The sequence below is a fragment of the Bos grunniens genome, chromosome 9 (assembly GCF_055505025.1).
Source record: "Bos grunniens cultivar Pamir isolate PY7600 chromosome 9, Bosgru_T2T1.0, whole genome shotgun sequence".
Lineage (NCBI taxonomy): Eukaryota > Metazoa > Chordata > Mammalia > Artiodactyla > Bovidae > Bos > Bos grunniens.
The window spans coordinates 26,385,058-26,410,391 of record NC_141173.1 but is presented as its reverse complement, the minus strand read 5'-3'; the positions used below and the strand labels follow the sequence as shown (position 1 = coordinate 26,410,391).

Here is a 25,334-nt window from a genome sequence, read left to right as displayed (position 1 = left end):
GTGTTTGGCCTCTGACACACCAGTGTTATCGCACCAGCTGCAGGCTCCACCATTAAGTCTTTTCCTTACGTAAGGGTCAATTTCACGGCCAAATCCTCCTAGTCATCTTGCAGTGCTGGTCATGGGACCTTAGAAGGAACAGCTCCCCAATGGGGATGGGAAGCTCACAGGCACTGGCCCGCAGCTGATGCCAAGCTTCCCAACCCAGGCCCCCTCGGGTCTTTGCCAAGAGTCAGCCTGGAGGGCTCAATTGCTCGGTCCCCACTGCTGCAATGACAGCAATTTGGCAGCACCCCGGATGCTGTGCGGAGGATGGGAGCGGGAGGGGGGAGGACATGGGGGCCCCACTGCGAAACACAACGCCGGAAAGGACAGAAGGATGAATTTACTGTGACCAGCGGTCCCCGAGCTACAAGGAACCTCAAGGTTTTTATGCTCGAGAGACACGAACTCGAGCTCTGCTCTCAAAGCCGTATTCACACTGAGTGTAGTGGCCAGCAGTAGGGGATTACCCGCCCGGGGTGAGGTAAGAAGACCTTCTTAGGTTCCGCCGCCGGCCGGCCAGCCGCGGGAAGCGCCACGAGCTCGCTCCCGAGAGGCGTCACAAAGGGCCGCGGCCTGCAGAGGCCGCGCGCGCAGCTCTCCGGGGCGGAGCCGCCGGGCCAGGGCAGGGGCTGCGCCCGGGCCGCCGAGGCTGCCAGCAGTCGCGGGTGCCCCCAGCCTCCCAGCCCGGAGATCGCCGGGGCGGGGAGGATGCAGCAGCTGCAGCCCAAGCGACCGAGCCAAACCGCCGAGCTCCCCGGCCCCCGCCGCGGCGGAGGGGCGCCGAGCGTGGCGCGGACCGGGCGGAGCTAGAGGCGGGCGTCTGCACCGCGTCGTTCCACCCGCAGCTCCCCGCCTCCGGCCGGGCCCGGCAGCCTGTCGCGGCCGATGTCCTGACTCGCGGGCGTACCCGCAGCGTTGGCTAGGCGCCGCGCGAAGGGGAGAGGCCTGAGGAGTCCCGGTGGCACTAGCCACCGCGTCCACTAGCACGGGACGCTGGTCCCGCGGGGCGCGCGCCTGGGCGCTCCTCCCTCCTGCCCCAGCTCCGCGTCACCGCGCGGTCCTCCCCCGACCCCTCCTCCCACCCACCCCGGAGGATGCGCTCCCCCGCGCCCAGCGGCAGAGGCCACCGCTCCCAGAAATGCGAGCTCCCGACGCCCTTCTCCGGGACCCGAGGAGCCGGCGCCCCCGCCCTGTAGTAGGTAGGTGGCGAGGCGGGGACCAGCCCTTGCCGCCACCCGCGGCTGATGCTGCCGCTGCGGAGGGGCGGGGGGCCGGGGCCGGGACCCGCGAAACTTGCCTCCCGCCGGAGCTCGGTGCGGCGCTCGGAGGTGTTCTAATGGCGCTGGGCGCAGCACCCCCCCGTTAACCTGACAGCCTCCTCTTGAGCTCGGGAGGCCGAGCGGTGGCGAAGGAGAGCGTGACCCTTCCCCGTCCAGCCCCTGGGCCCGGAGGGGCCCGCGCTGCTTGCAGGGGTGGGGAGGATGGATTGGTGTGAGGGTTAGTGGGGGATGGAGAGAGGGAGCATCGCCGAATTTTCAGCAACTCAGGTGAATAAATGTCACCGTATTTTTTCGGCCTGATGAACAGATGCCTTCCTGTTTTCTCCCAGTGTGCAGCCACGCAAAGAGTTATTCTAGCGGCAGGTAGAAGTCACTCAGGATTTTGATGTATTTCGGAGCTAGCTGATTGATACGTGAAATTGACGTCTCAGATTCTTATAGTCAGTCATTTAGGGCCAGTTGGAGAAGGCCCCTTTAGAAATCAGATATTCAGGAGCTAGATGAGGCTGGGGAATTCTCGTGCTGCCTACCTGGGAGCGAGCCTTCAGCTTTCATGAAGAGATGTGTTCGGGAGCATGGCAAGTTTGATACAGGTGTAGGGAGTTTAGAATCTGCTGGAAAGATGCTAGGAGTCGGCCAGCAGAGGCAGCCTTGGGCGCAGCCTAGCTTCCAGCTGGATGTTAATAAGGTTTGTACTTTTGAGAAACTAGCTATAAATTGTTTCTTCTCTGCCAAGTGTAAATTTCGTACATCAGAACGAACGATAACCTTTTGGCAAGATTATCTCTTCACAGGCTATCATTTTTAAATTTCGTATTAAGCAGTAAAGTTTAGAGTCTGGGAAAGTGGATCATTGTACGCTCCGATTTTATTAACGTATTAAGGTTGAGAGCTCCAGGAGGACAGAGACTTCCTCTTGTTCAGTGTCCTAATCCCCTGGTCTGATGCATAATAGGTGCTCATGGGTTATTTGTTGAAATGAGCTGTGCTTCAGGCTTCATCTAAAGACAGTTTAGGTTTAAAACATATTTGTTTACCCTATGGTGGTTGAAGCTTAACTGTATTTTTAAAATTACTTCTTTGCATAAATAGTCAAAATCAGTTATCTCAACATTTAAGTTGAATTTTGACACTGGGACTTCCCCGGTGGCTCAGATAGTAAAGCGTCTGCCTGCAACGTGGGAGACCTGGGTTCGATCCCTGGGTTGGGAAGATCTCCTGGAGAAGGAAATGGCAACCCACTCCAGTATTCTTGCCTGGAAAATCCCATGGATGGAGGAACCTGGTAGGCTACGGTCCATGGGGTCGCAAAGAGTCGGACATGACTGAGCAACATTTACTTTTACTTTGACATTTTTAGGACCATATGTTTTCCTTCTTTAATGTGTTGTTAAATAAGGTAATTCTCCCCAAATGCTAATATAAGTTAATTTCATTTTTAAGCTTGCACATTTTTTCTAATGGGTAATCAGACCTATTTTAATTAAACTCTAAAACACAATTAAAAAGTGCAACTTGTGTAAAGTAAATTTCAGGTTACTCCAGGAATAACAGTGATTTGGTTAATAAGTGACATATTAACTTATTTTAGGGTTGAGTTGTTGTGGTTGACCTAATTATAATGTATTTATTACAGGTAAAGGTGAAAATAAAACATTTAGAAGAGTCTGTGATTCCTAAATGATTCAAAATACATGATATAGATACACATTTTCAACAGTATGGGTTTCCCTCAGTATATAAACATATCAGTTTTCAAGTTTGAGAACCAAAGTGGTTGTGAAATCGAGGGTTTGGAAGGTTTGTTTCCTTTCTCCTTTTTAATTTTATGTTATCTTGAAATCATCAAGGATAACTGCATTACATTTCATTTGCTTTATTTTTGCACTATGGTATTTCCAGTTTTGTTTTTGTTTTTCCATTATGTAAGTTTTATGAGTCAGTATTAACCTTTTTTCACTTTGTTTAACAAAATTATCTGGGAATGATCCAGTCACTTATTATCTTTCCTTTTCCGTCCTTTCCTTTTTTATCATTTTAATACTCTTCACCATCCTTATTACATATTACCCCCAAAACTTATTTCCACAAAAGTTATTACATTGCTCCTCCAGCCTACTTGGGCTCTTGTTAGATGGTGAGGAAATAACACTTTTATGTAAAAGGTGGCGAGACTGGGCGAACCAACAGTAGGAGAGAGCTTATGAAAAATACGTTATGATTTATTTGAACAGAGCAAAAATTCTCTCATGACATAAAGATAGCTACATTTTATGCATGTTAAATTTGTAGTCAAGGATATTGAGCAGTTAATTTATATCATTCTTCTTTGCTCATTCTAAACTTCTTAAAAGAACCCTCCCCTGCAGTTACATTAAACTCTCTTTGTTGCAGATAGCTTGATTGTGCTGGCACTCCTGGCCTTGGAATCAGTTTCTAATGTCAGAATGAAAGAGGCATTTTTCTCTCTGAGACCTGCATCCCAGTGCACAGCGCCTCTGCAACTGAATGACTCACTACCTGGGTCCTGACCACTGAGTCCCCTAGCTCCTTGCCTCCACATGCACCACTGGAATTCAATCCTAAGACCTGGATTTATTCTATCTTATTTTTCTATATCTTTCCTAAGGTTTTATTACCAAAACCCCTGTCCCTTCCTTGCTAAATGTCGCTTGTGTGCGTGCATCCTAAGTAGCTTCAGTTGTGTCCACCTCTTTGCAACCCCATGGACTGTAGCCGTCCAGGCTCCTCTGTCCATGGGATTCTCCAGGCAAGAATACTGGAGTGGGTTGCTATGCCCTCCTTCAGATCTTCACAACCCAGAGATGGAACCCACATCTCCTTTGCCACCTGCATTGGCAAATGGGTTCTTTACCAGTAGCGACTGCTGGGAAGCCCACTAAATGTCCTTACTGTCCTTCTTTTTAAATCCCAGTGCATAATTTTGTTATTGTTTACATCCGGTAACATCCACTCAATTCACCTATATTAGAACGAGCATTGTTATGGTTGCAGAAAAAGCAGAGAAAAGAAAATTTATATAATCTTGAGTTTCAAATGTGGGGAACTAGTGGATGAAGAATAATTGTTGTATTCTAATCTCCCTTTAATGGTGGTATAGAGTGCTGGGGACTATGACTTGTCTGCTCATAAATTTGATCAGAAGCTTATATGAGAGAAATGTGTATATAGAGAGCTGGCTGAACAAAGGCTGTGATGTCCACCCATTCCCCTCCAGTCCTAGATGTTAGGCCAGGTGTGTAGCCAGATCTTCAGAAACTGTGTACTTTGTTGACTTTGTTTTGCATTCTTTGCACCCCTCCCCCCAAATCGTGCTCACAAGGAAGCGCTCTATTAATAAAGACAGTCACAAGAAACCTACTGTTAAGTTACTTAAGAGATGGGGTTATTAAGATCATAGTTCATTTTACAGCTCCTATTTGAAGGCTCATGCAAGAAATTCCATTCAACTCTAAATGCCAAAGAAAAGCTTTATCTCCCATGAATAATTATTGAGTGTCTTTTTTTCTTTTCATCATGCAGAACTAGAATTAGATAATCGATTAAGTTTCCCTTTCTGCTTTGCAACTAGGAAACGCAGAGTCAAATTTGCAACTTAATTTTAATAACCCTGTAAAAACCTATGAGCTAATATTGATGATCTAACTCTCCCTTTGGTCTTGAGTTTCTGTTCTACCTTTTTTTCTTATTCTGATTTTTTTACCTAATAGAGTTTCCCGTTTTATTGAATTTATTATTTTAAGCTGACTCACAACATCTTTTGTAGAACAAGTCAAAATATAAAACATAAAATCAATGAATGGAAACATTTGCAGAATTGATCTTTGGACACAGTATGTTTTGATTAATAAGTTTAATAGGTACCATTAACTATGCTTTGAACAAGTATCGCAAGTTTAGTGTATTTGAGCTTTATGGCCAAATGGGAAACAAATGGGAAATAAAAACTTATTTAGTTTTGCAAAGCTAAGATCCACTTATTTTTTAACTATTAAATTTATGTCTGCTATTGGCTAATTTAAAATTGGTCAAACCATTCACTTTAAGTCAGTTATTTCTGGAGTACCTGCTTTATATGCTGTTATCAGGCTGAATAGGAGATTCATCCTATTTAATTAAAAAAAAAAAAGCTAATATAGGCTAAAGGGTTAGCCTATATTAGCTTAACACTCACCACACTGGACCTCACATCTGATCTCCTTCACATCAGTAATTTATTTGATTCATCTTTGTTTTTAGTAAACTATTGTATTTAGTTTGTATTTAGTAAAAAACTTTGTATTTAGTAAACTATGATTTACTAATCATAGAGATTCTTTGAGCTCTTATCTTAAAATTGAGAAGATTGAGGTCCCTGAGTTAATTGATCAGACTTTCTTCATTCGAGTATTTTGACAACTACATGTTAAGTTGGTTGAATGTAACCAGGGAAGTAGTTGTTTATTTACATCTGTATGGTGTCCACTTCAGTTTCATACATTTATCACCGCCGTCAACAGAGAGACTGGCCCTTCTCAAAGGACAATCATGGGTGCAGTCCAGGAGCCTTTGAGGTAAAAATAATCTGAATTCAGAAGTGCAACTTGAAACACTGAGAGGGGGTTTGGAGAGAAAAAATCAAATTTTTAAATAGAGGCATCTCATTATGATAAGCTCCATGTCTTTTTAAAAAACGTTTTATTTTTATAGTAGGCATTACCTTCGTGTGATTCAAAAGGTACAAATGGGTAAACAGTGGGAAGGATGCCCTCTCCTTTTTCTTGGTTACCCGCCTCCCTTGTCCACTGGCAACCAGTGTTATCAGTTAATTGAGAATCCTCCCGGAGACACTCTGTGCATACATTGATACAAGCGAACGTGAATATTCAGCCTGCTTGTTTTGTCTCCTAATCATTTCTCTGATTCCCTTCTCTCCATTCCCACTGCTCTTGTTTTGCTCCTGAGGTGCTTTGGACTGTTGCCTGCACTTCACTTTCGCCTACATTTCAGCCTTGTACACATCGCTTTTCGTTCTACTAAAGGATCCCAGTCTGTACAGAAAGGAGTCCAGCATGACTCAGCCTGGTCTTGTGGCCCCTGAGGAATTCATCTCTTGTCCCCTGCCCCGCCTGTCACGCATTTGGCACACAGTTTTTCTTAACTTATCTCCCCATCCCCAATCAGGGATACTTAAAAAAAAATATCTGATGAAAGCTCGTGGTCTCACCAGACACTGAACACACTGCTTTGCCTCTGTGTCCTTGTTTACAGACCCCGAGTTCAGAATCTCTATTTTGGTAACACAGAACTGTCTGTCACTTCCTGCGCATGCATTGCATATGATTTTTCTTCTCCAGGCCATTTCCTCTGCGTGGAACCCTTGTCCTACTATTTTCATTAGCAGGCCACACTCAGTTCTGGTGTCATCTCTACGGATCATTCTTGGTACGGACCATTCTTGGTTGAGATTCCAGAAACTCATGGAGCCTTCTATATATAGTGTAGCAAGTAGGCGTCCATACTGGGAACAGGCATTTCTCATCAATAGCACAGCTGCCTTGCTAGTAGAAAAATAATTGTGATTTTGGATAACATGCTCTGATGGGTCCAAAAAAAAAAAATTGAAGGTTGAAGCTTTATTTAACTAGTCATCTCTCCTCTACTACTCATTGCCCAACGTTCAGTAAAATACATGTCCATATGATTTATTTTCTTTAGCATCCCTACCTTACTTTACTAATTTTCAAACTTTGTGTTAACACTCATTTAAAAAAAAAACCTCCATATTTATTATGTCCCTGAGAGAGAGAGTGTGTGTGTGCATGTGTGTGCGTGTATGTGTGTGTATGTGTGTGCGTGCATGTATGTGTGTGCATGTGTGTGTGTGTGTGTGTGTATTGCCTCTGCCTCTGTAGCTGGTACATAAAGGAGTGAAACTCTCCATGTATGGGGCTACCCTTAAAAAATTTAAAGTGTTAACCATCAGTCCTGATAGATGACATGAACCATCTGGAGACAGTAGCTCATCCTAAGAAGTGACTCCTAAGTATGCAAATGTGGTATTTTTCTTTCCAAGCCAGGTAATCAGAGAGTGTCCTAGGTGCTCAATTTTATTGCAGAGTGCCTGGCATGAGGTAAATTGTTAACTGATTAACAGAGGGTTTAGTGGGTAAGAATTTAATAGCTTTGGTTCCCCACTGTTCCGGTAGAATCCTCTGACTAGTGGATGATTCTGTTCACCAACCACGCTAGCCATGTAGAAGATAGGAAAAATTTGTGAGACTGCTCTGTAGGTGTGAGATCCCTGTAGAGCTTTCATTTTCCTTCTGTAATTCTGACCTCACTAAGCAAACATCCCTGGTGGCTCAGATGGTAAAGAATCTGCCTGCAGTGCAGGGGACCCCAGTTCGATCCCTAGGTCAGGAATGATCCCCTGGAGAAGAGAATGGCATCCCACTCCAGTATTCTTGCCTGGAGAATTCCATAGACAGAGAAGCCTGGCGGGTACAGTCCATGGGGTTGCAAAGAATCAGACATGACTGAGCAACTTACACACACTTATAAGCAAACATCAGGTTTACTGAGTTGTGTTCCCAGATATGTTGATACGAGAAATTGAGTGTCTCGAGTACCATTAATGACTGTGCCAGCCTTTGGATAAGTACAGCCCCTGCTGTGTGGAATAAAGCACAGTTTTAGGCTGTTAGTGTGTTGGGAGAGCCTGCTCAGTCCTTATGGCCCCAGGTGTTTACAGCTGAGCCTTCAGCCCTGGGTCCCGGTGATTCCCCTGAGGTACTTGTCTATCTATAGGCTCCCACTGAAACAGCTAGTTAGCAACCCTCTGGTATCTTTTAAAATAGTTTCAATTGAACACACTTTACTAAGCATTCTAGGAAGGAATCATTTGAGTCCATTTGGGCTGCTATAACAAAATTCCATAGACTGGATGGCGTATAAGCAGCAGAAATTTATTACTCAGTTCTGGAGGCTGGAAGTTGGGAGATCAGAGTGCCAACATGATCAGGTTCTAGTGAGAGCCCTCTTGGAGTTGTAGACTCAGGGCCTTCTTGTTTGTGTCCTCACATGGTGGAAGGGGATCCCTCATGACCTAGTCACCTCCTCAGTGCCCTCCCTCATACCATCACCTAGAGCATTAGGTTTTCAGTGTATGAATTTGGGGGTGGGGATGGGGGACATAAACCAACTACATAGTGGGAATAGAAAGCTCACAAAACAGGAACTACAAATGGCCAAAACATGAAAAAATATTCACCTTCATTGCATCAAAGAAATGCAGATTGTAATTAGATTGTAGAAGTCCGTAACAATGATGAGGTTGGGTCATTTCCCTTTCCACAGGTAAGAGGTTAGATGGGGGTATTATGCCTTTGATGGAGAGCAGTTCAGCTCATAGGCTCCCTTGGCCCCTGTGATTCTGTTCTGTTGCTGTTACTCGCTAAGTCGTGTCCGACTCTGCGACCCTATGGACCTTAGCCCACCAGGCTCCTCTGTTCATGGGATTTTCCAGGCAAGAATACTGGAATGGATTGCCATGATTCTGTTCTGAGTACATCCTTAAAAAAATCAGAGATGAAGCTTAGTTTCAATGATAAGCACATTGTCTCTGGGAGGCAAGTGGTATGGTAGATGGGTTAAGAGTGAGGATGCTGGAGCCAGTTTCCTGGCTTAAAGTTCTTTTTCACTATTTATCAGGTAGGTGAACTTAGGCAAGTTAATTTCTCTTTGATTTTCTCATCTGTGAAATGAAGATAATAATAGCATCCACCTCTCACATTGTATTGAGAATTAGCTAATAAGTTAATATATATAAAGTACTTGAAATTCTGTCACAGAATAAGCAACTATATAAGTATTAGTTCATTAGCAAGGTTGATATTGTAAAAATTGGAGTTTTTTTAAGAGACAGTATACCAAACTGTCAGAGAAGGTAGTGGCACCCCATTCCAGTGCTCTTGCCTGGAGAATCCCAGGGATGGGGGAGCCTGGTGGGCTGCCGTCTGTGGGGTCGCACAGAGTCGGACACGACTGAAGTGACTTAGCATAGCATACCAAACTGTATATACAAAAAGACCCTAATTTGCTTCATAAATGCAGTTGCATAGCAGAAAAGACGGAAGTGACAAAACATTCAGACTTTTGTCCCCAGTAATGGTATATAGCATTTCCATTTACACATTTTATTTGTGAAATATTTCACATTTATTTATCATAAGTATTATAATGATATTGCTAGAAATAATTGAAATTAATATATCATAGGACTTATATTCTTGAGTTTTCTTTATAAAATGCATATTCATTTTGACATATTTTACTTTCTCTTCCTCTTTTCAAAGCTGCTAATATTTCACTTCCTCCACATGTTCACCCACATGCCATCTGCTTGATATTTTCTTGCATTTAGCTTGCTTGCTTGTTTTATGTATAGATCAGCCTCAAGGCTAGTTCTTCAAGAATAAGTAGACCTAGTGAAATGATTTATGAGATATTCATGGTGGTGGCTTTCTCATGGAAACTTAAGCCAGAGAATGCTTAGGCAGTGATGGCATTGTATCCTGGCATTATATCATCTCCACATTTTGGGCACCCAGCCTTATCTCCCTAGCCCCACCTGCATACATTCAGCAAGTTAGTAGGATCAGAAGGCTTCTCAGTAACCCTGACAACCATGTAATTCTTGCCTTCAGGCTTTTGACTGCCAGCTGTATCTGAATTTCCTCATACATTTCTTTCTTGAAAGCCAGTATTCTGTACCAGGTTGATACTTAATTCCATCAACACTTTCTAGGACATCTACTCTACCCCTAATTTCATTTTCTTTCTGCGCTTAATGATTTGTACTACAAATTAAATACAGATTTGCTTTATAGCTTATAGCTCACCCCAGTGACTTAGCAGTAAAGAACCTGCTTGCAATGCAGGAGACCTAGGTTTGATTCCTGGCTCTGGAAGATCCCCTGGAGAAGAGAATTGCTTCCCACTCCAGTATTCTTCGGAAAAGGCGATGGCACCCCACTCCAGTACTCTTGCCTGGAAAATCCCATGGACGGAGGAGCCTGGTAGGCTGCAGTCCATGGGGTCGCTAGAAGTCGGGCATGACTGAGCGACTTCACTTTCACTTTTCCCTTTCAGGCATTGGAGAAGGAAATGGCAACCCACTCCAGTGTTCTTGCCTGGAGAATCCCAGGGACGGGGGAGCCTGGTGGGCTGCTGTCTATGGGGTCACACAGAGTCGGACACAACTGAAGTGACTTAGCAGCAGCAGCAGCCAGTATTCTTGCCTGGAGAATTCCATGGACAGAGGAGCCTGGTAGGCTACAGCCCATGGGGTCGCAAAGAGTCGGACATGACTGAGCGGTTAATACTTCCACATTTATCAGCTTACCGTAGAACTAAGCTATAAAGCAAAGTGAAAGTGCTAGAGGAACTTGGTGGGCTACTTTCCATGGGATCACAAAGAGTTGAACACGACTGAGCAACTAACACTTTCAGATTCTTTACTGTCTGAACCACAAGGAAAGCCCTGAGGGCTACAAGGAAACCCCTAAGCTGATAAGGGGTTGTGTTTTATAATACTCCATGCCCTTCAGGTTTCTAGCAAAATGTTGTCCACATGCACACAGATGGAACACAAGAAGACTGGTTTTTGTTGTGTTGATAACATTCTTAGGCGATGACTTAATGAGATTTCTGTTCCATCTTCATTTTGCCCATCTTTCTAGTTCTTGCTCATGTGTGTAAAATACCACACACTCCCTACCTTTTGAGAGCTTACGGTCTGACTGAAAATGTGGGTAAGAGGTGCCATTCATTAGAAAATGGTACAGGATAGCATAAGTGTGTGTAAGAAAGCTAGCAGCATGAGTTTGTTAGACTAAAATCGCTGAAGTACGGTAAGAGCGCCATAATACATGGTGATGCTACATTCTCCGAAGATTTCAAAGCTCCTTTTTTGTTAAGGATTTTCCTTGATAATTAGGTGAGTTCTTAGTCCACTACTCAATAAAGTGTACTTGAATTACCTCCTGGGTACAAATGTTAACTGTGTGAGCTTTCTCCTCTAATATTCAAAATAATATTTACCAATGCTCTCAACTGCATGTGCAGATTTCCTTTAAAGTATAAGAGAAAGTAGCAGAATAGACATGATGGGGAAGTCATATTTTTGATGCAGTATCCTTTTGGAATAGTTATAGTATGTAAGATTTAAGACAAGTGAATTGGTTTCCTAGGGCTGCTCTGCTGCTGCTGCTGCTAAGTCACTTCAGTCATGTCCGACTCTGCTCGACCCCATAGATGGCAGCCCACCAGGCTCCCCCGTCCCTGGGATTCTCCAGGCAAGAACACTGGAGTGGGTCGCCGTTTCCTTCTCCAATGCCTGAAAGTGAAAAGAGAAAGTGAAGTTGCTCAGTCGTGTCCGACTCTTAGTGACCCATGGACTACAGCCTACTAGGCTCCTCCGTCCATGGGATTTTCCAGGCAAGAGTACTGGAGTGGGTTGCCATTACCTTCTCCAGGGCTGCTCTAACAAGTACCAAAAACTGGGTAGCCTAAAACAACAGGAATTCATTGTTTCACAATTCTGGAAGGTAGAACTCTAAAATCAGGGTGTTGTCAGGGCTGCGATCTCTCTGAAACCTGTAAAGGGATCCTTTCTTGCTGCTTCTGGCTTCTGGTGATTCGCTGGCTGCCTTTAGCATTCCTTGGCTTATCGCTGCCTAACTCTAACCTCTGCTCTGTTTTCATGTGGTGGTCTCCTTGTGTGTCTTGATCTTCATATGGCTATCTTCTTATACAGATGCCAGTCATTAGAGGCCCGGAGTACTCCGATAAGATCTCATCTCAACTGAAAGTATCTGCAATGACCTCTTTCCAAATAAGGTCATATCCTGGAATACAGTGGATACAACTTCACTGTATTTGGGGGGATTGTGGAGTGTGCAGTGATGCAGTTCAACCCCTAATGATAAATAATATCAAATTCCATGGACAGAGGAGCCTGAGGCGGGGGGAAGGCTGTAGTCCCTGGGGTCACAAAGAGTCAGACATGATACACTCACTTTTGGACTTCCCTGGTAGCTCAGGTGGTAAAGAATCTGCCTGCAGTGTGGGAGACCCTGGTTCGATCCCTGAGTTGGGAAGATCCCCTTGAGAAGAAAATGGCTACCCACTCCAGTGTTCTTGCCTGGAGAATCCCATGGACAGAGGAGCCTGGGGGGCTACAGTCCATGGGGTTGCAAAGAGTTGGACGTGACTGAGCGACTAACACACACAGATAGATGAATGTACCAAGATGTACATAAGTCTCGCTTGGTGTTAAGTGATGTCTTCTTATAGTTAAACTTGCATAGCCATGCACATGGGTTATGGGATAAATGAGAAATGGAAGGAAGGGATGCTTTCTTGGCTGTTTTTGTTAATTGACTGCTTTTGTCTCGGCTTTGGTATTCCTGACCTTGGTAGAATTATGCGTATGGATAGTAATACGTACTACGTGGCTTTGATCTTCTTGGTAAAAATCCACAAAGTAATTTGTGGATCAGGATACTTCTAAAGGTGTGTTGATTTTGTTTTTGTTGTGATACTATACTGCATGTGAAAGTGTTAGTCACTCAGTTGTGTCCTACTCTTTGTGACCCCACGGACTGTAGCCCAATAGGCTCCTCTGTCCGTGGGATTCTCCAGGCAAGAATACTGGAGTGGGTAGCCATTCCCTTCTCCAGGGGATCCTCCTGACCCAGGGACTGAACCCAGGTCTCCTGCATTGCACGCAGATTGTTTACCACCTGAGCCACCAAGGAAGCCGGATAACTACTACCTAACACCATCCAACGGAGAAGGCAATGGCACCCCACTCCAGTACTCTTGCCTGGAAAATCCCATGGACAGAGGAGCCTGGTAGGCTGCAGTCCATGGGGTCACTAAGGATCGGACACGACTCAGCGACTTCACTTTTTCACTTTTCACTTTCATGCATTGGAGAAGGAAATGGCAACCCACTCCAGTGTTCCTCCCTGGAGAGTCCCAGGGACGGGGAAGACTGGTGAGCTGCAGTCTATGGGGTCGCACAGAGTTGGACATGACTGAAGTGACTTAGCAGCAGCAACACCATCCAAAGCTTAGTGTCTTAGAACCACAAATGTTTATTTCACATTCGTGAGTCCACAGGTTGGCAACCGTTGACTGGGTCCAGAAGGGCTGGGCTGGGCTTCAAAGCTGAGGCAGGAATTCAGGTCTGTTCCATAGGTCTTCATCCTGGGACCCGTGTGGAAGAAGGAAAAGCCACTACCCGGGACGTACTTTTCTGATAGAGAGCAGAAACTTGCAGGCCTCTTAGAGCCTTATGTTGAAATGGGTACACTGTTTGTCCTCAGTCTGTTGATTAAGCCAAGCCACATGGCCAACTGGCTTAGAGCAGCATGCTCTGTATGCTAGTGCAGAGCACCACTCAGTGGCATCGTGGAGGGTGTGTGTCTGTAATTCTGTTACAAGGAAGGAATACATACTCGAGGACAACAATCCAGTCTGGCCAAATGGCCGAAGAGCCCTTTTTCTTTGGAATTCTTCAAGAATTTTTATATCAAACAACTGAATAAACCTTTAAAGGAAAGCATACTTAAACTATAGACTTGGTTTCTTAACCAGATCTCTTGGAAAATTAGTATTGACTACTATATTCCCTGGTGGCTCAGAGGTTAAAGGGTCTGCCTGCACTGTGGGAGACCTGGGTTCAATCCCCAGGTTGGGAAGATACCCTGGAGAAGGAAAGGGCAACCCACTCCAGTATTCTTGCCTGGAGAATCCATCCCATGGACAGAGGAGCCTGGTAGGCTACAGTCCATGGGGTCACAAAGAGTTGGACACGACTGAGCGGCTTCACTTCATTATATGCATAAATCTTTTCTTGAAGAAGAGGTCACAGTACCTCCCAATGGTGGTCTGACTTTGGGTTGGGCAGATTTCCTGCCCTGAAGACACTTTTCATCCTGCCTTCTTCCTGAAGGGACGTTTGTGTTTTTACCACATTTTGTACTATGCTAACCAAAGCAGTACAGGCTTCTCTCCATCTTTGTCCCATGTATCTGAGAGGAAGGTGGAATTTCGGTCTTCTTGAGCATGCTCTGAGAGAGCACTTTTTCATTAAGGATGCAGCTCTTTCTGGATTACACACATGACTGTCCATTGTGTAGCACTGTTGAACTACCACCATGAATGTTATTTTGGTCATGTCTCACTTTACACACCTCCCTGGGAACACTGGCCCCTGTGACCTGGCCCTTTTCTTTTGGTTGCTACTTCTCTGTGTGAAACAAATTTTATTTGGCACGGCTTTTTAATCATACCCCTTTTTTTCTGATTATTTTATTTATGTCAGTTTTATTTCCTTGTTAAAAATGTTAAAGTTTTCTTAGTGTATTGAGTCCTCTTTATATGCATAGGTTTCAGATATATAGTCCAGTGGTAGGCATAAAACAGGTTCTTTATAAATGCTTACTCATTGAAGAGATGGCTTGTCAGTATGTGACAAGGTACAATTTTGGAGTAAGTGTAAATTGTTTACTGCGACTTGTACATTTATGTTGTATGTTTCAGTTCAGTTCCGTCGCTCAGTCATGTCCAACTCTTTGTGACCCCATGAATCACAGCACGCCAGGCCTCCCTGTCCATCACCAACTCCCAGAGTTCACTCAGACTCAGGTCCATCGAGTCAGTGATGTCATCCAGCCATCTCATCCTCTGTCGTCCCCTTCTCCTCCTGCCCCCAATTCCTCCCAGCGTCAGAGTCTTTGCTTACTTGTATGTAAATATACTGAAAGCATATTAAAAAGTGATAAATCAATTATTTTTTATTTGGCATTTTCACATGTATGAGTGCATGCCAGTGTATTTTGAAGATGGTATTCAATTGCCAATACCGTCCACATGAAAACAAAGAGGCATGTGGCTTTCCTTAGTGGAATGGCAATTAACCTGGTAAAGTGAGCATTATGTCTCTTGATTGTCTCAAAAGACACTCAGATTTAATTCTTGAAAACTAGTGCTTACAGCCTATATGTTCTTTGTAAAGGCATTCCATTTATTACATCTTCCATCTGTCAAATTTTATTGGTTTTGTTTGCATCAGTTAATCCTGATTCAGATTCATCTAACAGATAGCTCCCACCTGATAATATTAATAATAATAATAAGAAGAAGAAGAAATAGAAGTAGTAACCACTGCCCATGCTTATTCCTGTCCTAAAATTCAAGGAGTTGGGGCATGATGCAAGATCAGGACCCTTGCAGTAGTGATGGCATTTGCTGTGAGCAAACGTAGTGATGCAGTGAATGATATTGGTGCTTACTCTTTGGGGAATAGGCAGGCCTACTCTTTGGGGAGTAGGCTTGAATTCTATACTAGTAGATAGAGACTCCAGAAGACTCTGGATTTTTTTTTTTTTTCTTTTCTTTTTTAAAAATTCCTTTTGGGCCAGGGCTAGAAAGATAACTACAAAAAAAAAAAAAAAAAAAAAGCAAATAGGCCAGAGATCCTAGGATTTTAGTAGTGGGTCTGTCTAATATTAAAATGAATGCCAGAAGTAATTGAAGACAAATTTTTCTTCCTGTGTCATTTTTTAAAAAATAATATTTATTTATTTATTTGGCTGTGTCGGGCCTTAGTTGGACATACAGAATCCTTTGTTGCAGAGCATGGACTCTCTAATCGTGGCACCCAGGCTGAGTTGACTCTCTAGTTGGGACACGCAGGCTGAGTTGCTCTGCAGCGTGTGGGATCCCACTTCTCTGGCCAGGGGTGGAACCCACATCCTCTGCGTTGCAAGGCAGGTTCTTGACCACCAGGGAAGCCCCTCGCCTATGTGTTTGTTGCTGCCGTTTGGAGCCTGCCACCTTGGGACTCACCTTAGAGATGATCTGAAGTGATCTTTCAGTGCTGGAGCAACAATAGGGGGTGTCCCTGGAAATCACCTCGTGACATCGCAGGCATCAGGTTTTTTTTTCAACTTTTGTGGGTTTTGGACACTCATATGCCTGGAGCAGACACCCAATAAATAGTGACTGATGGTGAGAAAGAGGAAGTTTTCTGGTTGAGACATGAAACCAGCAGAGCAGACTCTGTTCTGTTTTCATTGTCTCCAATAACTTTTTACATGACTTTCTGTATATTTTGCCCATTTAATTTGTGTTTGTGTACAGATAGAAAACTGTTTAAGACTAAATAGTTGTATCTTTTTAAGTATTAATGAGAAAATGCATGCAATATATTAAAGACCTCTGGTAGAAGTTTTATAAAATCATAACTTTTAGTTCTAAAAAGAATCATCAGTCTTAGTCCCTAGGGGAAGAAAAAATGGACTTTTGTAACTTAAAATCCATAAGGAAATTTTTTTAAAAGATCAAAATTCCATTTTTAAATCCTGATGCTGTGTGTTCACTAATTTCAGTGGAGAAATAACTGGATTGGCAGACAATTACTTTTCATAACAACAGAAACAAAGACTATGCCAACGGCTAAGGGATATATTTCCGGCGTAGTGAGTTATATCATTACTTCAGTCCTTAATATTTAAGAGGTGTTTCACTTAATTTAATGAAGTAAGGGACTGTGCATTCCAGTTAGCTTTTTAAAAGCAGTAAATGTTTATTAAGTGGGTGAACGTGTTTAGTGCAGTGCTTTATTAATGAATAGCAATGCCTAACTTGAACGTGGTTCAGAATCAATGTCCTAAAGGACGAAGGACAAGAACGCTGGTGTTCACCCTCTTCTTCTTTTTAATGGTGGGTAGAACCAACTGCCAGGAAGAACCAGGCAACTGATGTGAAAATTCTGTGTAGTGTTACAGCCTCGAGCTAGAGATCCATTATGAATGGTTCTGAGTTTAGTGTCAGACAAAGCTGATCATTCTGGCTCCAACTCTTATGGCTGTTTGACCTGGAATAAACATTTTAACCTTTCTGAACTTCAGATTCTTTATCTAAAAAGGATTGAGAAAATGAACTCTCATAGAGTCATAAAGATTAAACTGTGTGTATGATAGCATTGAACAAAAAAATCTGGTGCATATGGTTAATGTTTGGTAAATGTTTTGACTGTTGCTGCCTGCTCTCATCTCTACATTCTCCTAGGCTGCCTGGCTTGAGTTAATTCATGATCTAACATGTTTGTTTAGGGGCAAATTTGAATCTAACTCTGCAGGCGCTGATGAAGATAGGTGTAATTTTCATGAACACAGGAACATTTGGGCTTGTTGAAATCTCAGTTGGAGGGAATTTTCTGTTCCATGGGATGCTAGACTCGATAAACACCTCTTGGACATGTTTCATTTCTATACCAACCCTTTCACAGATAAGGAAACTGGAAGCTAGAGAAATCGGGTAACTTGCTCAAGGCCCTATACCTTGGAAATGCTGGAGTCTGGATTCCAATGGGGTCTGTCCAGCTTCAAAGGTGCCTGCCTGCTAAGTCGCTTTAGTCGTGTCTGACTCTTTGCTGTCCTTATGGTCAGTAACCTGTCACACTCCTCTTTCATGAGATTTTCTAAGCAAGAATGCTAGAGTGGGTTGCCATGCCCTCCTCCAGGGGATCTTCCTGACCTAGAGATCCAACCTGCATCACGTAGGTCTCCTGCATCAACAGAGGGTTCTCTACCACTCGTGCCACCTGGGAAGCCCCTTTAAAGGTGCTGTGCTGCCTTCACATGAGTCAGAGGGCTTAGTCAGGTAAAGCACAGAGAACCTTGAAGACAGAACTACTCAGGTGTGTGAAGTTTGTAAAATCTCGGCTTTGAAGGAATTTTTGACATGAAAAATTTTTGATAAAAACGTAATTAAAAATATTAGTCTATCCATGTGTTGGCTTCTGCCATACATCAGCATGAATCAGCCATAGACATACATATGCCCCCTCCCTCTATGAAATTATTTCTGATCTCATTTCACCTATAGCTAAACTTGTGGTGGTATAAGCATCTGAGCATTTGTTGTGTCTTCTAATGAACTTCTGCTTGAGAATTTACTTTATGATTATAAATTATTCACTTATGACTTACCTGTTATAAGGTACTTGTCTTTTGGCATTATATTGATTTTTGAAACCTGGGAATATAGATATTGAACTACCTGTGATCAGTTGCTTTCCTTTAAGGCATTACATCACCTTCATAAAATTGTGTTAAATGGGTTATATTGTTTATCAACTTCATCTCAGCATTATACAAAGGGCATGTTATAAAATACTTATATACAATTGACCATTGGAAACTGTGAGAGTAGGGGTGGTGACCCTCCAGGTAGTTTAAAAAAAATGTGTGTAACTTTCAGTGGGCCCTTTGTACATGCCATTCTTTCGTATTTTCAGATCATGTGATACTATAGTATATTTACTGAAAAAATCTGAATGTAGGTGGACTCACGAAGTTCAAACCCCTGTTGTTCAAAGGTCAGCTGTATTTATTAGGTGAGGGGTGTTGAAGTTTGGTAGAATTGAAATGTACCAGTCCACAGCCACCCCCTAAAGTGGTCCAGCTTGTGCTGTCGTCTCTGGAGATTAGGAAGCTGCTCTCTCTGGAGGCAGCTCTTTGCATCAAGCCCTTATGTTGAGCCAAGACATCTCTCTCTCAATACCCAGTGCCTGGTTCTAGGTAGACCCTTGAGGGTCTGTTGGTACAAGCCTAAATCCTCTACTAGATAAGATCCTTGAGATATTTGAAAGTAACTGTCCTTTCCTCTAGGGCTTCCCAGGTGGCTCAGTGGTAAAGAACCCACCTGCCAATGCAGGAGATGCAGGAGACTCTGGTTCAATCTCTGGGTCAGGAAGATCCCCTGAAGAGGAAATGGCAACCTGCTCCAATATTCTTGCCTGGAAAATTCCTTTCCTGACAACTTCTCTTTCATATCCTTTCCTCTCAACTCTTTCCATGCTAAACCCGACCAGCTCCTTTGACTAATATTCTTAAAATTTGGTGGCTCAGATGGTCAAGAATCTGCCTGCAATGAGGGAGACCTGGGTTCTATCCCTGGGTTGGGAAAATCCCCTGGAGAAGGGCATGGCAACCCACTCCAGTATTCTTGCCTAGAGAATCCCCATGGACAGAGGAGCCTGGTGGGCTACAGTCCATGGGGTCACAAAGAGTCGGACATAACTGAGCAAGTAAGCCCACAGCACAGCTTAAAGTTTAGTTTTAGGTTATTTAATCATTCTATTTGTTCCAGTTTCCTTCTATTTCTCCTGTATGAGGAGATCCAGAGCTAAATGCAATAGTCATGATATATTATAACCCTCAAAAAGGGTAGGACAGACCATCATAGTCTTTTTCATTCTGGGTTGACTGCATTGGTTTTTTATTTCTATTTTTTGGCCTAGGTGGGTGGGGGGAGGTGTTGTGAAGCACTGGAACCACACCACTGGGTATGTGAATCTTACTGTCACCCCAAACATGATATATGCCTGTCCTATTCATTTGTGCTAACGCTAGGTTCTACCTCTCCCAGATGTAGAACCCTGAGTTGATCTACAGACAGCTGACATCTGTCTGAATTGAAATGCTGTTATCCAAGATGTTATTTATCTCTTCAAAAGTCTATTAAGCACATATTTTCATTCACATCATTGGTAAATGTATTAATGAGGACAAGGCTTAAGAAAGAACACTGCATTAAGCTGTTAACATTCTCCCTTTAGGTTGAAGTTGGAAGTCTGCTCCCAGCTCCAGATAGAGGCCAGTCGGGTGGTGAGCACATACCGCTTGGTATAGTGACTCAGTGCTTTCTGTAATCAGTCCAATCCTGGGGGCATTCATTCACGTCTAGGCCACATCATCCATCTTATTCATAAGCAGATCAAGAGAAACTTACCAAGTGCCTTACAAGTACAGTTACACTATGTTTGCCTCATTTCCTTGTTGCACTAGAATAGTAACTGTGTACAAGAGGGAACTTAGGTCGGTACAGTTTGGCTATGCCCCGTCCTTGAACTTCCTTCTCTCTACCAGCCCTACATGCCCACCGTACCAGACCACCAGGCCTCCTTGAGTACCACGCATTCCCTGCCAATGGCTTGTACATCCTCATTCGGCCTAATGAGACCAACCGCTTCTGCATTCATCATCAAACTCTCTGTTCCTCCCTCACAGTCTGGCTCTGGCATCATCTATGGCATTTCCCAGACTCCCCTTCCCTCCCTGGCAGAGTAGTTGCTTCCCCTCTGTGCTTCGTGGTTCCTTGTACCACCAATATCAGACTGCTTGCCATTTGCCTTACCACCTGATGGATGTCAGTTGCCTGTTTCACTTGAGCTGGCTGGCCTGTGAATGCTGTCCTCTTTGTGTCTCCCTGGGAGATGCTTCAGAAAGGGATCTGCTTGCTTGTTGTTGTTGTTCTGCTGAACGGTTGATTTTCTGTGAACATCGTGGATCTCAGGGTTCACTGCCTCCTCTTGTAAGTCCTTCCCAAGCTGCCTTTAATTATCACGTCTAAAGTTTTGCTGGGGATTCGAATGATGTTTTGTTGAATACTTTTTTGATAACTTTTGTTGAAAATTAAAATCTATTTGCATCTTGTTAAGCTTTTGGCCTTTGCCACATATTTAGCAATTCCTGACCCTGCTAGTGATGCTTTAGAAATCTTATTTGCACATTCTCCTCCTAGAGGGAACTTAAAAAGTGACTGTCAAGCCCAGAGGTGGATCTTTCTTTAGAGTATCAAGGAGATTTGATGAAATCTCTGTACTTATTTTGGGTAAGAGAGCACTGATAACCACACTTGTTTAATTCTTTTCACGTCTAATTTCAGTTCCCTTGACAAAAAACAATGGAATAGGAGTTGATGAGGTCTCCATTTTGCCATCCATTGGCTTTGTCCCATTCAAGTGGCAGACCTCTAGCCTGTCCTTGATCATCACCTTGATTCAAGTATAACTCTGTAGTTCTTTGTTGCTATTAAGTTCTGTTTTATTTCTATGATACACATTTGTTTATCTGGGAACATCATCCCCTAGATGTTTCCCTTCCACGTTTGCAGCATGCTTTTGTTCTATTTCTGTGTATTTCTTCCCAGATTTCTTTTTAGAGTATTCAAGTTTCTGACCTTTGTTTAACACCTATATTTCTGAATACCCTTTCTGTGTTTAGATGACAGTAGAGCTTTGAGAAAGATTGAATTCCTGTCATATTTCAGCATAAGTATAAGTATTTTCTAGGAGGAAATGTTTGTAGAAAGGTACATTTTGGCCTGTTCCTTATGTGGCCAAGGCTTACAGGGTGGTGTTGTCATTATTTCATTTGTATAATAGGAAACATGTTGTTGGGAAAACAGCTGATGGACATTATGTGTGCTCTGGTGTTTTCCTAGTCTCCACTGGTCATACCTGAATGAGCAAGGAGCTGCAGTGTGTTCGATGGGAAGCCAGAAAGCCACGCTGGGCTGTGTGGGTCCACACTGGTTCAATGGAGTTAGGGAGTCTGATAGCTCTGTCCTTAAGTTCCTTCTAAGTGGCATCACATTAGAGGGGAGCATCAAACATTTGTTGGTGATACAGAAAATACTTTGTCTTTAACACAGCTCTTACGGGGTAAGGGTTTTGTATATGCCATTTTAAAAAAATAATGAACTAAATTTAAATTGACTATACTGATTTAAGATCACAAAAAGAAATATTTAGGTGGAAAATACATCTTGTACTCCCTCATAGCATTCTTCTTGGTCTGTAATGCACCCTGAATGCAGGAGACTCTTGTAATTCAGTGTTTGGATGAGTCTAGGGTTTATTGATGTGAGGAGAAAGTCAACATTAAATGGAAGAGGGGCTTTTAAGAAGCCCATTATAGCCACTTATAATGGAGAATGTAGTTCCCATTAAAGATTGATTTAAGGAGCTCTGGTTCTTCAGTGAAGCATGAAGGCTGCCGGGTGGTGCTCTGTGCAAATCATTTTTATAGCATCCTTTGCTGATCTCTTCCTGGTTAATCTGTTGGTGTGTCCAGACCTGAAAGGGCTGCATCCGTCTGGTTTAAGAAATATATCAGTTCCCAGAAATTTAAAAGAAACCAAAGATTTGGATATTTTTTTTTATCTGTTGAATAGAAAATGGAAAAAGAACTCCATTAGTTCTAAACAGACACAGCAGCACCAGATGTCAGTTCTTGGATCATTTAATCTTTTTTTTTTTTTTCCTTGTGTTTATTTTTGTCAATATTTTTCCACTAGAACCAAATATTAGTTTCTGGCTCAGCTTGCAATATAAAAATTTTCCAATTAGGTGGTTATGACTTCATCTTTATTCATGAGGGGAAATCTAATAAATAGAGATCATCACATATGATGGCATGCAGAAGCGAAACTTTAAAATAAACCACCTGACCCAGGGCAGGGCAGAGAGCCAGGGTTCTAATTCTTTCTGGAGTATCCCCATTTCCAAATAATAATTACATGTATATATATATATATATATATGCCAAACCAAGCAGGGATTGAACCCATGCCCCCTGCAGTGGAGGCACAGAATCTTAACCACTGGACCGCCAGGGAAGTCCCCAAATAACTGTTACTTTGGGAGGAATCCTTGGATTGATATCTGTCTACCATGTCATTAATCTTATCCCCAGGACTGGATTAATTCCTTGCTTAGCTTTTATGTGGTTTTTCTGCCTAGTTCTGTATTCAGTATTTAGGGAAGTGTAAGCAGAGTATCAACCCACTCCAGTGTTCTTGCCTGGAGAATCCCAGGGACGGGGGAGCCTGGTGGGCTGCCGTCTATGGGGTCGCACAGAGTCGGACACGACTGAAGTGACTTAGCAGCAGCAGCAGCAGCAAGCAGAGTATGAAACATGATGGTTTTCGACTAAAGGGAACCTAGGTTGTTTGGGGCTGAGGAGGCTAAGTGAAGTGGCATTGTCACGTGGTGTAGAATGAAGTGCCTCGCAGTAAGTGATAAGTGACACGTGAAGTACACTTATAAGGCAGAGAGAGAAGGGCACACAAGTGGTCGGGGAAGCACGGCTGAATCTCGTGTTGGATCCGGTCAGAGGAAGACGAAGTGTAGCAAGACTACCTCAAGGCTGGAGAACAGTAAGGATGAAGGTACAGAGCTGGTAAGGAGCCCCGCGGGCTCAGGCCACTTGTGAAATGGAGGTGATGAGAGTTGGACACTTGGCTACTGTCTTTTTCCTCTTTGTTTTCCTCCTCAAATTTTCTAATGAGTACTGTCCTAGTTCGTGAAGGCATGGCTTCCACCCCCACCACTCCACTTTGTTGTTGCTCAGTCTCTTCAGTCGTGTCTGACTCTGTGACCCCATGGACTGCAGCGTGCCAGGCTTCCCTGTCCATCACCATCTCCAGGAGTTTGCTCAAACTCAGGTCCATCGAGTTGGTGATGCCATCCAACCATCTCATTCTCTGTCGCCCTCTTCCTCCTGTCATCAATCTCTCCCAGCATCAGGGTCTTTTCCATTGAGGCCGTCCTGTTGGGGGTCTCACTGACCTGCTGCCCCTCCGCTGTGTCAGGTACGTTGGTCTTAACCTGAAGGAGCGTACGCCAAGGCATTAGATGCTGCTGATTCCAGACCACTTTTCCTAATTCATCTCCAAAGCTTTCTGGCCTCACAGGTTATCAAAAGGCATGGAAGGTACACCAAACTGGATCTAAATCTCTGTTCCACCAAGGCTGGGAGGGTTGAACTAGGGAAATTAGCATCTCTCAGCCTCAGTTTAATGGAAATAAGGATGCCTAACTCATAATGTGGTGTAGGGATGAAAAGAGAGAACATGTGGAAAAGGTTGAAGTGGTGACTTATGGAAAGGAAACGTGGTTTTCTTTCCCTGCCCTGGCCACTCTGCCCTTTCATGTCCAGACTTCATGCTCGGCCGTTCTCTCGTTCTGAAATCCTTTAGCTTTTCCCTTTTTACCTGTTGAAATCCTCTGCCTCCTGAAAGGGGTACTTTGTTACCTCAGAGTTGAACTTTGTGTCTTCTGGATTCTTGGTGTTCTTCTGGACAGCTCTAAGTTACTAACTATCCATTCTAGTCACGGGCACACATTTATTTCTTACTGGTTGGCAAATCCCTTGAGGGCAGCCCTGCGTCAGGGATTCAGAGATAAAGTAGTCAGAGTGGAGCCCGTGTCCTTCACTGTTGCCATACGGGGCCTTGTGCATAGTTGTCGTATGTGCAGGGTGTTATCATCATGTTGTTTTTTCTTTTCCTCAAGTGCAACCATATGCTGTTAATTTCTCAATCTTTTTTCTCTAGCCCTCTCTGCACTCCTGTGCTTTATGAAATCTAACATCTGGTGAATGTCTCCAGCTAACAGTCCCGTGGGTACTCAAAGGCAGTGTGCCCGAAACTGATCTTTCATCTGTTTCTGCTTCTGCGCCCCGCCAAGTGCCTGCCCTTTTCCTGTAGATCGTATCTTATCTGTGGTATCACAGTCTATCCAGCCCCTGAGGCAGAAACTTGGAAGGCGTTCATCATTCCTTCCTGTCCCATGTTGTCTTCATGGAGTGCGTCACCAAATTTGGACTCATTTGCCTCCTTAATATGTCTTGAACTCATGCCTCCTCTTTCTGTGTAAGTACTGTTGGCCTAAGTGTGGGCCCTCTCTCAACTAGTTAGACTGTGATATCTTCTTTAAAAAAATCATGTATTATTATCATCTTTAGAATTTATTTATGGCTGTGCTGGGTCTTCATTGCTGTGTGTGGGCTTTCTCTAGTTGAAGCAAGCAGGGGCTACTCTTCATGGCTGCGTGCGGGCTTCTTACTGAGGTGGCTACTCTTGTTGCAAAGCATAGGTTCTAGGGTGCTCAGGCTTCAACAGTCGTGACGCACGGGCTTAGTTGCCCTATAGCAAGTGGAATCTACCCAGACCAGGGATCAATCCTGTGTCCCCTGCCTTGGCAGGCAGATTCTTAACCACTGGACTGCTAGGGAAGTCCACTGTGATATCTTCGAGCAGAGTCTGTTCACCCTCTTGTCAGCCCTCTGAAGTCCATCCTCT

The 25,334-nt window shown here is 43.7% G+C and overlaps 1 protein-coding gene across 11 annotated transcripts in view; it reads left to right on the top strand.

The window, feature by feature from the left end:
* Positions 1–25,334, top strand: part of NCOA7 (nuclear receptor coactivator 7) — a 160,738-nt gene continuing 135,404 nt past the window's right edge. For 3 of the 11 annotated variants that reach the window (XM_086316333.1, XM_086316330.1, XM_086316342.1), the window contains exon 1: positions 646–1,244. The gene's annotated coding sequence lies outside the window, so the exon portion shown is untranslated. Of the gene's footprint in view, positions 527–603; positions 2,014–25,334 lie in introns of those variants that run through there. The other 8 variants (XM_086316334.1, XM_086316331.1, XM_086316341.1 and 5 more) reach the window with 4 other exon arrangements.